Source organism: Pectinophora gossypiella, chromosome 21 (genome assembly GCF_024362695.1).
Source record: "Pectinophora gossypiella chromosome 21, ilPecGoss1.1, whole genome shotgun sequence".
NCBI classification, from domain to species: domain Eukaryota; kingdom Metazoa; phylum Arthropoda; class Insecta; order Lepidoptera; family Gelechiidae; genus Pectinophora; species Pectinophora gossypiella.
This window is the reverse complement of record NC_065424.1, coordinates 8,895,126-8,908,313: the sequence shown is the minus strand read 5'-3', so window position 1 is coordinate 8,908,313 and position 13,188 is coordinate 8,895,126.

Genomic DNA, 13,188 nt, shown 5'->3' with positions numbered 1-13,188 from the left:
AAAATCTCCGAGTGCCGCTTTACCACGTAACTGCGAGGGAGACAGGCAGTCTGCGCGCGCTCCCTCTTACTTCTTAATGGCTCACAACCACTTAGGATAAACTAGACCCAGAGGGGGTGAGGTAAATCTAGCTCGTCACCCGTTACGAATTGGTGCGGGGCGAAGAGTTACCGTTCTATACGCAGTATCAGACTTTATTCTATGACCATACGATTCATATCGCAAGTCACAAATTGTTTTTTTTATACTTGATAGATCTGTCCACCCTATTAAGGATTTCGATCGTGAGCGCATGTATGTATAAAACTAAAATTGTTAGTTCCTCACAGGATTACCTCCCAATCTGAGACTTTTCTCGCAATCCCAACGTCCGAGGATTAGAGTCCATTTTGGTAAGTGAACCTGAAAGTTTAGTTCGAGTGTCTGACTACATGATATCCCACTTTGTACTGTGTTGAGATTTATACGACTGGGACGATAAATATATGTCTTTCTTTACGTAAACACGTATATAAACAGCCTATATACGTCCCACTGCTGGGCACAGGCCTCCCCTCAATCAACCGGAGGGGGTTTGGAGCATACTCCACCACGCTGCTCCAATGCGGGTTGGTGGAGGTGTTTTTACGGCTAATAGCCGGGACCAACGGTTTAACGTACCCTCCGAAGCACGGAATCGTCTTACTTTTTCGGACAATCAGGTGATTCAAGCCAAACAAAGGACAGTCTTATAAAGTGATTTCGACAATGTCCCCGTCAGGAATCGACCGTGGGATTCGTAAGCTCCAGCTCATGAGTTTAACGCTGTAACCACCAGATCACGGAGGCTGAAAAATTTCAGACTTCTAGTACTTGTAGTTACTGATATTTCGAGATGGAGGAGTCAGTCAGTGAGTGACTTTTCACTTTTAATAGGTACAGTCATGACCAATATCACGTACCCACCTTAGAACCCTGTCGCATTTTCATATTTGACATTTAATGAGACTTACGGTTATAACGGTTTAATTTGTCAAAAAAGTAAATGTGATATGGTTTCAAAGTGTATACAAAGCAGGTGTTTGAAGCACCAAAGAAGACATGGTGTAATGAGCTGAAGATAAAACAGGATCTGGAATGTTGTCAATTATTGGATGAAAATAATAAGAAATAATGCATGGACAAAAGTGTACAAGATAAAGTGTTAAAACTAAAAGTACAAGAGGAAGACAATAAGATGTTTAACAGGAAGAAAAGACAGAAGTACACAGGAGGACTACGAAAGGTACGAGAAGAAAATGAAAGGGCATTTGACAGAAAGAGAAAGAAAATACGGAAGTTTGAAGAAGGTGACCTGGTTGGTACTCCGAAAAAGACTATAAACGAAGTGACTATGATCCATAAGAGTGTTATTAGTACTTGTGAAGTCGTGACCGTACATACATATAGATGATAAAGTAGATAGGTATATCCATCCATCAATTACCGATCGCTGGCCGCACCCCGCGCCCCGCGCCCCGCACCCTCCGGCGTGTGGGTAGGGCTCATAATCATAGGCGAACCGTCACATAACTTCCTATCATGTGGTTCGGACTATTTATTTTGCCCCCGATGATATTGCTATGACAACAGATTCAAGATAGTAACATAATACATCAATGGATTCAAAAACTAACCCCAGGATGCAAGGGATTTTGAGAATGATACACGCATCATCATCATCAGCCCATTAACGTCCCCGCTGCTGGGGCACGGGCCTTCCCTATGGATGGATAGGGAGATCGGGCCTTAAACCATCACGCGGGCCCAGTGCGGATTGATGGTTATTAACGACTGCTTATGCAGCCGGGACCAACGTCTTAACGTGCCTGCCGAAGCAAGGAGGAGCTCGAGATGAAAATCTTTTTTTTGTGGTCACCCATCCTATGACCGGCCTTTGCGAAAGTTGCTTTACTTCAACAATCGCAGAACGAGCGCGTTAACAGCTGCGCCACCGAGCTCCTCAACACACGCATACTACTGCAAAACTACTAATAACTAATGCAATGCTAATTCTAAATGCGCGTGATAATCACTTATGACTCCAAAATCATTAATTTCGGCCCTCGCTGGGATTCGAACCGGCGACCTAAACGTGAGAGTCAAGCGTTCTTCCAACTAGGCTTGCACGGCTCCCAAAGTTATTCATAAACAAAATAGAAAATATTTTACGAATCTGATCCTTATAGAAGTATTCGGTCTGGCAACTCTTGTAAAGTTATAAGCCAGTATTTGGGGCGCGAACCATTCAATCGACGGATAAGCCAGCTTTACAACGAACACATCGAAATGCCGAGAGTTGGCAATGTTGGCATCACTGTTGGCATGTACAGAGCCGCGCCCGGCTTACGGGAACGTAGAGTGCCAAAGTAAACGCTGTATTTTCACATGATTATTGGATCTCCGATGTTCAAGACATTATATTGAATATTAGGTTTCCGTCCGCGACACCGTCCGCGTGGGCTTCGATTATCACGGTATGTTCGGTCCCCTTTTCATTCCCTTAAAAGATGATTTCAACAGCCTTCGTGGTCTAGTGGTTAGAGCATTAGGCTCACGATCTGGAGGTCTGGGTTCGATTCCCGATGGGGAGATGGGGACATGGACATTGAAATCACTTTGTGACAGTCGTCCTTTATTTGGAAAGAACTTTTCAGGCTAGAATCACCTGATTGTCCGAAAAAGTAAGTTGATTCCGTGCTTCGGTGGGCAGGTTAAGCCGTTGGTCCCGGCTATTAGCAGTAAAAAAAACACCTTTATTAACACCGCATTAGAGCAGCGTGGTGGAGTATGCTCCATACCCCTTCCGGTTGCTTGAGGGGAGGCCTGTGCCCAGCAGTGGGACGTATATAGGCTGGAATGTAAGAGATGATTTCGGGGACATAAACTTTCTAGTTCTTTTATGGATCTGAAACTATCATTGTGTGCCATATCACGGTACAGTTCGGTTTAACCCTGAAAAGGTAACAGACAGAGTTACCTTCAATTTTATGTTATTAGTATTACGGATGTTTGTAGTAAAGACGTGTTCATCAATTTAAGCGCCACGAAAGAAAGGCCAACCGGGACCTGCAAATGATTGACCTCAATCCAAATGATCTTTTTCTTCCACATCACTTCTTTGTAACAATAGCTGCATCTTTACAAAGAGGTCTAATTACTTTCTCTACAACTCCACTAGAATGCAGTCTTTATCTATTTTCTGTCTCTCTCTCACTTGTATAATTTTGTGTTTAAAGTCTCGCCGTCTCTTTCGACGTCGTGTAATCGTATCTGCGACGATATAACTTCGTACTCGGATTAAATTAGATATTATTTTATTTATTATTATACCGAAATTGGAATGAGATAAAAATATTTTTTGATACTTACTTGTTGTTAGTTTTGCGAATACGTTCAATGTGGTGGCATTTCAAATTCTAAATGATGATAATTATAATATTATTTTTTTCGTTCCAGTAAAGATAACCATGGGAATGCCTTTTTGAAAAATCACTTTGGGATATGATTTTCTTCAATTAAATCTCGATTACTCTTAATTAATTTCAATTCGGGTAAAATTTGATACTATTTTTTTTTACTCAGATTGTAACTGGCGTATCTATCACGAGGTTTTGTTAATAAAAACCACAGTTACTCATGAAACCATATTTTGATATTTTAGTAGTTTGCAGATACTAAATCTTCAAAAATACCATCAATTTTATAAATCATCATCCCCCGTTTTTCACAGGGTCCGCTTACCTAAATTGAAGATTTGACAGGTCCAGATTTTAACACAAGCGACTGTCATAAATAAACAGTTATAATATGTTAATTATATTTTCAAATTACAAATTAAATTATCTATATGTATATTTGAAATCGGTTTATCATACTCAGAATTATCAATCAAGTCAAGTATATAAATAAAGTCAAGGCGCATTTCTTTACCTCTATTTCCTCTTCATCTTCACAATATATCTACTCCTTTTCGTCCATAGTATATGTAGTAGTTTAAGGATTTATATTTATTTATTATAACAATTATATATGTGTATTATTATTATGTAGTTTATGTACTCGTAAGTGTATTTATTTTTATACGTACAAGTATTCCCATGCTGCACTATCCCGCTATATTACATAATATTAAAACATCTCCTATACTTAAAGGTTGCCTGGAAGAGATTGCTACTTAGCAATAAAGCCGCCTACTGTACTCATTCTATTTCTCTTTTGTTTCTTCCTGTTCGTGCAATGAAGTATTTGTTATGTAAGTATTTGAAATTCAATACGATAGTAACAAGTTGTGTTATGGTTACTTGTGACAATTCACATGAACAGATTTATGCCCACGTGTGGAATGACTGTTGAATTGTGTATGATAATGACAGCCGCCTCTCACTCACGTCCGGGTGAGAGCCTTCAGCGCTCCCCATTTGTCCGGCCAAGTAGTTAATGCCATCTGCGGCAAATCTACAATAAGTCACGTCAAAAAAAAAAAAAAATCTCACTCACGAATGCGTGACGCAATCTGCTCACACGAGATTACACACACCCTGTACACTGTAAATAAATGATAAGAACATTATGAACACCCTGTGTAACGTGTCGCTAGGAGATATGTGTATACGTGATATTCTTTCGTGGTAGTTTTTGTTGTTGAAATCCGTAAACTCATCTTCGGCCTAGCGTAAAGCCGTTGTCATGGTGACCGCTCACCTAATGTGAGGTCTAGTTTTTTACAGAAGCAACTATCTGACCTTTCAACCCGCGAAGAGAAAACCAGACCTATACAGGTTATGTCACATACCTCCGAAAAAGTATATCTCGGGAATGTGGGTTGCCTCGTGCTGAGCACGTGATAAACATATATATGATCCAAACGTGAATTCGAAAACAAATTCGACAATCACTGTGCTGGATTCGAACCTGCAACCTCAAAGTGAGAGGCAAGCGTTTTACCAACTGGGCTACCACGGCTCTCTTGGGTATGTGTTAAAAACTTAATTGATTTATTTCCACAAGTAAGGTCACAGCGATCATCATCATCATCATCAGCCCATTAACGTCCCCACTGCTGGGGCACGGGCCTTCCCTATGGATGGATAGGTCACAGCGATACCGAAGGTTTTTAAGACTGGTAATTTGGAGTGTTGATGACTTTGGTATTTTTTCGTGTTAGTTTCCTCTTCTATCGTGTGGGTTATGAGTTAGATTCAACCCCATCAACCCTAGTGTCAGGGTTATTATTAAGCCGCCAAAGGCCCTGACATGAATCACGTAACGATTACTTACATCAGTAAGTAGTAACCGGGACCAACGGCTTAACGTGCCTTCCGAAAGCACGGATCGTCTTACTATCGCTGTATAATTGATGATCTGATACGAGTCCGAGGCCCACCGAAGTAGAGATACAGACGTGACTCTACGTATATATGTATATGTGTAGAATGTATACATAAACTGCCTATATACGTCCCACTGCTGGGCACAGGCCTCCCCTCAATCAACCGGAGGGGGTATGGAGCATACTCCACCACGCTGCTCCACTGCGGGTTGGTGGAGGTGTTTTTACGGCTAATAGCCGGAACCAACGGCTTAACGTGCCCTCCGAAGCACGGAATCCTCTTACTTTTTCGGACAATCAGGTGATTCAAGCCTGAAAAGTGCTTACCAAACAAAGGACAGTCTCACAAAGTGATTTCGACAATGTCCCCATCGGGAATCGAACCCGGACCTCCAGATCGTGAGCCTAACGCTCTAACCACTAGACCACGGAGGCTGTTAGAATGTAGATCTCCCTCTAATTCCTTACTTACCTATGTATAGGTTCGTTACGGTAGAAAGAAACATCTCGCTAGCACTTAACTAAAATTGGCATTAATAGAGAAAGTTGTTCATTAGTGTCAATGTTAGTTAAGTGTTAGTCTATCGGTTATATTAAGTTAGGTTTAAGGCAACCTTGACCGTGATTGGGGCAACTGTTTGGATAATTTAGCAGGCAGCGGCTGCCCCTCATGCTAGACAATGACTAACATAATCATAGATGAGTAGTTTTTATGTGAAACAGTCACAAATATTCATCCATCCAAACATCCTCACAAACTTTATTATTAGAAAGATAACAGTGTGATTAGAGAGAGATGTTTTGTAAAAGACGATAATTTGACTAAGTTGAGAAGGGAATGTTAAATTGGTTTGGACACATAGAGCAGATGAAGGTCTAATAGGATTACGAAAGCACTATATAAAGCGAAGGGTGGTGGTAGGGCTGGCAGAGAAGACCTAAAAGACCTAGAAGGACACGTTTTATCTTAGAAAAGGTTTAGTACGGTCTACTCTGAAACGGCGGCGTGCGTGTATGAAACGATAAATGAATGTGGAGGAAGCAAGAGAAGTGTGTCAGGGTCGAAGCTAATAGAATTCCATAGTCTCTGCCTACCCCGGTGGGAAATAGACGTGAGTTTATGTATGTAAGAATGTCAGGGACTTTCGGCGCCTCAATAATTACCCTGACACCATGGTTGATGAGTTTGGTAATCCACCTCACAACCCACACGATAGAAGAAGAGACTAACAGGAAAAATACCCAAGTCACCAACACTTGGAGATTGCCATTCAGAGCATCCTGCGATATCGCTGTGACCTAATTTGTGGAAATAAATCAATTAAGGTTTAAACACCTGTCTGTTACCGGCGTAATGGATGACTCTAATTAGGGAGTCGGCGCGGGCGGCGCGGGCGGCGCGGGCGGCGCGGCGATCAATTGACTTTTATTGGACAGACGCGAGATTTACGACCCCGGGGGACGGAATGCAAGGTGACAGGTGCATTTAAGCTTAGTCCACATTATCCATGGGAGTTACAAAGGTCACATTGAAGCAATTCATATAAGAAAGCAAAATTGCTATTCGACAATTTTATTGTTGTCGTTACGCACTTACATTTAAGTATATGTGCAAATGTCAATTGCAATATTGCATTTTTATATGAATAGCAAGTTCAGGACGATCTACTCTGAACCGGCGTACGTAAATGAAGCGATTGATGTATGTGGAGGAAGCAAGAGAAGTGTGTCAGGATCGAAGCAAATGGAATTCTATAGACTCTGCTTACCCCGGTGGGAAATAGGCGTGAGTTTATGTATTTATGTATGTGTTATGAATAGCTTCAATGTGACCTCTTTAACCCTTCTGTTCAGAAAAAGGCAAGTCCTAACGGTTAAGAGAATGTGCGACGCGAGACGGGTTATAAACCACTGAATTGGAATTTATTTTCAAGTTCATGTTTTTGTCATAAGTGATACGTCGCTCAGACAAAATAGACGGGAGTTGCAAGGCGCATGCGTTCTCCTTTGCTAAAGTACATGAAAAATCGGCTCATGTTTTGTTATTATTGTGGCCCTGTAGCTCACCAGCTTGCTTCTCAAACGAGGAGCACCGGTTCGAAACCCTGTGACTTGCACTAAGGCATTAATTTAAGTGCAGTATTCAATAACGCAATTGGCTCGACCATTATAGACGGCGATACGGCTCACCACCTATCACGTTGGTCTAACAGAAAGCTCTGTGAGGTGTGGGTACATATTAAATCTTGCGATGGATGTACCTCTGACTACCCCAATTGAGATATAGTCGTGAGCTCATGTTATGTTATGTTAAGCATTTATAGAGACGTTGTTTTTTTCTCGGTACCCTTTATAAAGCCAAGACCAGGGGCAGAAAAAAAGTGTAATTCTAGACCAAATGCAACTCTATTTCAACTGGTATTTTATGTGGGATAAAGAATTCAGAGGGATATTTATTTATTTTGACTCCTTTTACCAAAAAAAAGCACCTTACAACCAGGTTTTTTTTTTTTATTATAATTGACTTTGATGAAATGTATAATAATGATTTTCAATGTAATTGTTTTTATATGAATTGATACAAATTTTACTAGCTGACTTAAGTTATAGATTTAATTATAATTATTAATAATATTAATTTATTGAATTGATGTGACATGATAATGCATGAAATATAATTTTAATTTGTATACCTGAATTATAAGGTCGAATATGGCGTACATCCTAGCTATAAGATCATTTTATACTTATATTCTTACAAATAAAGCACTTTGAATTTGAATTAGACCCCAATCTAATAATAGACAATCCTAAATTCATACCATAAACATCCAAATCCCTTTTCATTATCCTTCCATAGTATTGTCTCTTACTTTCTATTAATCTTACGTTCCGTTTTACTCACTTTCCTACATTTATATGAGAATACGTCGTATCAAAAGTGAACCCTTGTTATCTTATGTTTACCTGCAGGGTCTGCATGACAACTGCGCCGCGCGCGGCACGAATTATATCGAGCGCTTGGACCAATAAACGATACGAATGCTATCTACGTAGATGGACGTCAAACGGCTATTGGTCGAAGCGCTCAATATAGTTCGCGCAACGCGCGCCGCGGTTGTCATGCAGACCCGGCTGGTAGCTCTACCCACTGAGGTAACACTCGTGTCATTCAGTAATCATTCATGTTCCCAAATGCATAGAGTATACAGCTTAGGTGCACTTGAATCAAGTTGAATCTGTTGCAAAGAACATTGATTCTCTAGAGTGAAACAAGGAATGCTACTTTACGTTCGGCGTTGTAAACTCGCTCCAATATTTTATAGAGGCAACACTACACTGTCAGTGATGTGCTATTCCAGAGAATATTTCCATTTTGGACACACATCACATAGTACTATAAAGAAATATGAAGAAATTAGAATGTAGATTGGTATAACTTTGTTGATTATATGAATATAAGGAGCGGGAAAATAAAACGGCGTCGTTCTTGTTACTCCATTTTTTTTCTATTATATTTTTTAATTTAAAGATGGCGCTTGTCTATGACATGCTGCCACCATCTAGGTGTCCTACAGCAAGAATCAGGGTCTGAATTCCAGACCTGGAAATACTTTCAATCTCCCTTAACAATTTTCACTGAGTGATATCTTCACCAGGATCGAAAAATGTCAGGAGTTGATAGTAAGTAGTAACTTCTCTCATTAGTACTATTGAGCCGCCAAAGGCCCCTGACATGACTCATGTAACGACTACGTACTTACATCAGTATGTAGTAACAGGAACCAACGGCACGGCACGGACCATCTTACTTTCGGACAATCGGGTAATCAGCCTGTAATGTCCTAATCAAACTACGGATAACAACCAGGATTTGAGCCAGGGACCTGCGGATCGTGAGCTCAACCCTCAACCACTGAACTATGGAAGCTGATAGTTAGGACTATCTAGTGCCTAGAGATTTATGTAACATTCATTTAGCAGTATATAAAGCGAAGGTTGGTGGTAGGGCTGGCAGAGGAAGACCTTGAAGGACGTACATTGACCAAATTGGAGATATCCTTAGAAAGGTTTCAGTACAATCTAATCAGAGGCGTGCGTGTATGAAACAATGAATGAATATGGAGGAAGCAAGAGAAGTGTGTCAGTATCCAAGGAAATGGAATTCCATAGTTCATTTTGCGCTCTATATTTTTTCCGTGGTAACTCTACAAACTGATTCTTGCTCGCAATCTAAATCTTTTCAGCTCTACCGTTAGACCTCATTGTAGTTTTATAAAGCGGTATTAGGGTCAGGAGCAACCCCATTTATAATAGACAGCAAAAAGAGTTGCAGCAAAAAGATGTTCTACCACGTATAATGCAGCCACGATCTAATACAACCTGCAAGCTCTCACGACGCCATGTTGGATATTTATTTGCATAAAAAAAACTATTCATCCAGTCTCCACTGCATCCCGCTGAAGATAGGCAAGATCTAAATGAATGAACAAAAGTGCACTTTCAAATTCTCATGTTTTTTCGTTTATAGTAGCTTTACTTTGATTGCTATTTAATTTCTTTTTCAGAGATAATTTTATAAGAATATTAGGAAGACATTGGTTTCCGAAATTGATATTACCGAGAATCGAACCTGGGCCGTAGCTAGTCCCAGCAAGGATGGTTTAATGTTCAACACACCACACATATCGTAAGTATAGTCGTATTGTCAAATAATATATGTATAATCTCGATTATTTTATATTTGTAAATGTTCACAACGAAATTCCAAATTCAAATTATTTCTATCTTGTTTCTTCGTCCAAAGACTAAAAATAAAACATCTTTTCCTCAAAACTATTTTAGTCTACGATATCCAGCCAGCTATACGGAATAAACCCACACAATTAAGCATTGGCCAATGATTAATTTACCAATCAAACGCCAAGTTCCATCGTCCACCTCATTAACCCGGGAACTACAACCGGATAAGACGAACCGGATAACCGGATCAAGTAATCCGTCCTTCTTTTACGCACAGCCATTAATCATAAAAAGATTTATTGGTTTAAGAGTATTGCTTTTTCTTTAAAATGAAATTTATATTTTATTTTTTTATTTATTATGGACAACTTACAAGCTACACTCTGCACATGCAAAGTTACAGACAATAAAAAAAAGATTAAGAGCTAGCTCAATTAGAAGTAGTCACAGCATGCACAATCAAGTATATATCTCGCTAAGACCCTAATTATAATTAACATATTAAATGTTCGAAAGAAAACAAAAATTACAACAAATAGTGATTCACCGTTTTCATTTTTTTTTTAGAATCTTATTAGTGCTGACAAAATTATCCAAGTTGCAATCATGACTCAATTAGCTAAGTCCTATGCTAAAAAACTTTTCTATCTTAACACTATACGTAATATTCCAGCACTATTATGTCAACCATCATCATCAGCCGTACGACGCCCACTGCTGGGCATAGGCCTCCCCCAAGGATCTCCACGATACGAAACCAGCCGGATGTTGTGGTTCATTTGTTCTATTTCAAATCAGTCAGTTATTTTAAAATTCTATGGTGACTATTCGTTACTTTGAGTATACTTTACTGACTTACTTTTACTTTAATTTATTTAAACATTTTTAGAATAATCGAAGACATTAAAAACCCAGTCCTTAATCTTAATAAGTACCTACGTTTCTTTAACTTTGATTAAGGTTGCGTGGAAGAAATCGCTACTTAGCAATAAAGTCCCCAAATGCAATTCTTTTGCACATTCGTAATTATTCATAAATCTTATTACTCATTTTTCTCATCACTTTCATACCCGGACACCAATGGACCCGGATAACGCGACAGCTGACATGCCACCTGGGTACCCGGGTAACCTGACGTGCTCGGATAATTCCCGGATCAATTATTCAACGAGCAGACCACTCATGAGATCTGACTTAGTGATTCCAACTAGGACAACATTCGGGTTTGTTTGCTGAATACCTAAGTACCTATATTCCTTATAAATGCCGAATTTTGACATACATAAACTCACGCCCGTACTCCTTAATAGGGTGGGCAGAGCACAAGTAATCAAAAACAACTTGAAAGCACTGTTGATACGATGTAAGCTGGATATGATAAACCTTATGGTGATAAGGGATCAGCCTATCGCCCATAACATTAGTCCATCATGTTAGAGGACACAATCCTTCTGTCGGATTTTACGACATGCCCGGGAAGATAAGCAGCTGAACGTGTTCTATGTTTTTATTTGCTTCCAGAACAGCACAGAAGCTTAATTTTGAGGTCGGAGAATAATTATAAAAATATGTAAAATTCTGATGGTATTTTTAGCGTTATGAACGCGCTTCTTTAACTTTAAACGCTGAATTAAAATTTATAATTAAAGAACTTAATATCCACGTTGCACGCTCTGAAAATTGTATGTACCTACCTGATAGGTACTAAACTTCGACGCGGATCGAACTGTCGTTAGGTAGGATAAAAAATATCATGTATGATATTGTTGTGGTTCTGCCCTACGTACCTTAAAAAAAATAAAAAAATAAAATAAAATAAAATGCATTTCTTTCAGGTAGGTACCTTAACATAGTCTTCAAATCGTGTCAATTTCACCCTTTAATCAACTCGAAAACCGCAAGATTGATTTTCGAAGAAACTCTCACGTTCCAAAGGGTACGCCCTTCATAGATCCTACTGAAGGACCGTTCGTTGTTGCGTGGGGTTCATTGCAATTTCCACATCAGATCACAATGTTCAAGTCCTTTTTTTGTTAAATAAAATTATAATTATTTTAAGGCTTACAACTAAATCAAAAGATTACCCGACCTCGTAGACAATAACACCATCTCCCTAGCGTTATTCCGTTTTCACAGGGTTCGCTTACCTGATCTGAAAATTTGACAGGTCCGTTTTTTTTACAGAAGCAACTACCTGTCTGACCTTCCAACTAGCGAAGGGAAAGTTAGTCTAATACAGGTTAGGCCACATAACTCCGCAATTCTCGGGAAGTTTCCTCACGATGTCTTCCTTCACCGCTAAACACGTGATAAACATTTAAGATCTAAACATAAATTCGATTACAAATTCGAAAATCATCTGTTTAAGCCTGTTTTGGGATCGAACCTACGAAATCACAGTGAGAGGCCATGGCTCCCTTTAGTGGACAATAAACACAAACCCATATACACAGAATAATATTTTTTTATTTTTCCGCGGTATAGGTATCGACACTTCTTACCTGACGTCATATCTCGGCCATCTTGTGACGTCACTCCCCTGCTGTAGATTACTTCGCAGTAACTTTATTTATTTAATTACACAACAGCTTAGATATTTGATTGACATTTAATATTAATTACCTGAAAGTTACAGAAACAAAATAATATAGAGACAAAGAAGGCGAAATTGTTGTTTCATACAATTATTTCGAAATCATGATACTTACCTATTTTTATTTCAGAAGGTAAAAAAGCAATGATCGATTCTACGTATTTTATCTTTGGATGTTTTTTTTTTTGTATTGATATTCGTTTGTAATTATAATTCCATCAGAATAGGTACATTACTGAGGTTTGGATGTCTTTTCAAAGCCCATAATAGACTTCACTGTAATGTAGCGTGAAAAATATTAACTACACGTTTATAATTTATTAATTTTGATAACGTCAATCATACATATCTGGCATCACTCCAAAATCAATATTTACTTCTAGCTTTTATAACACTACTAAAATATGTTTGGCAGATGCTTATCATAATCGCACAACACAAATAACTAGACATCGAATACATATTTTGTACAATCTATAAAAAAAACACATTGAAATCACAC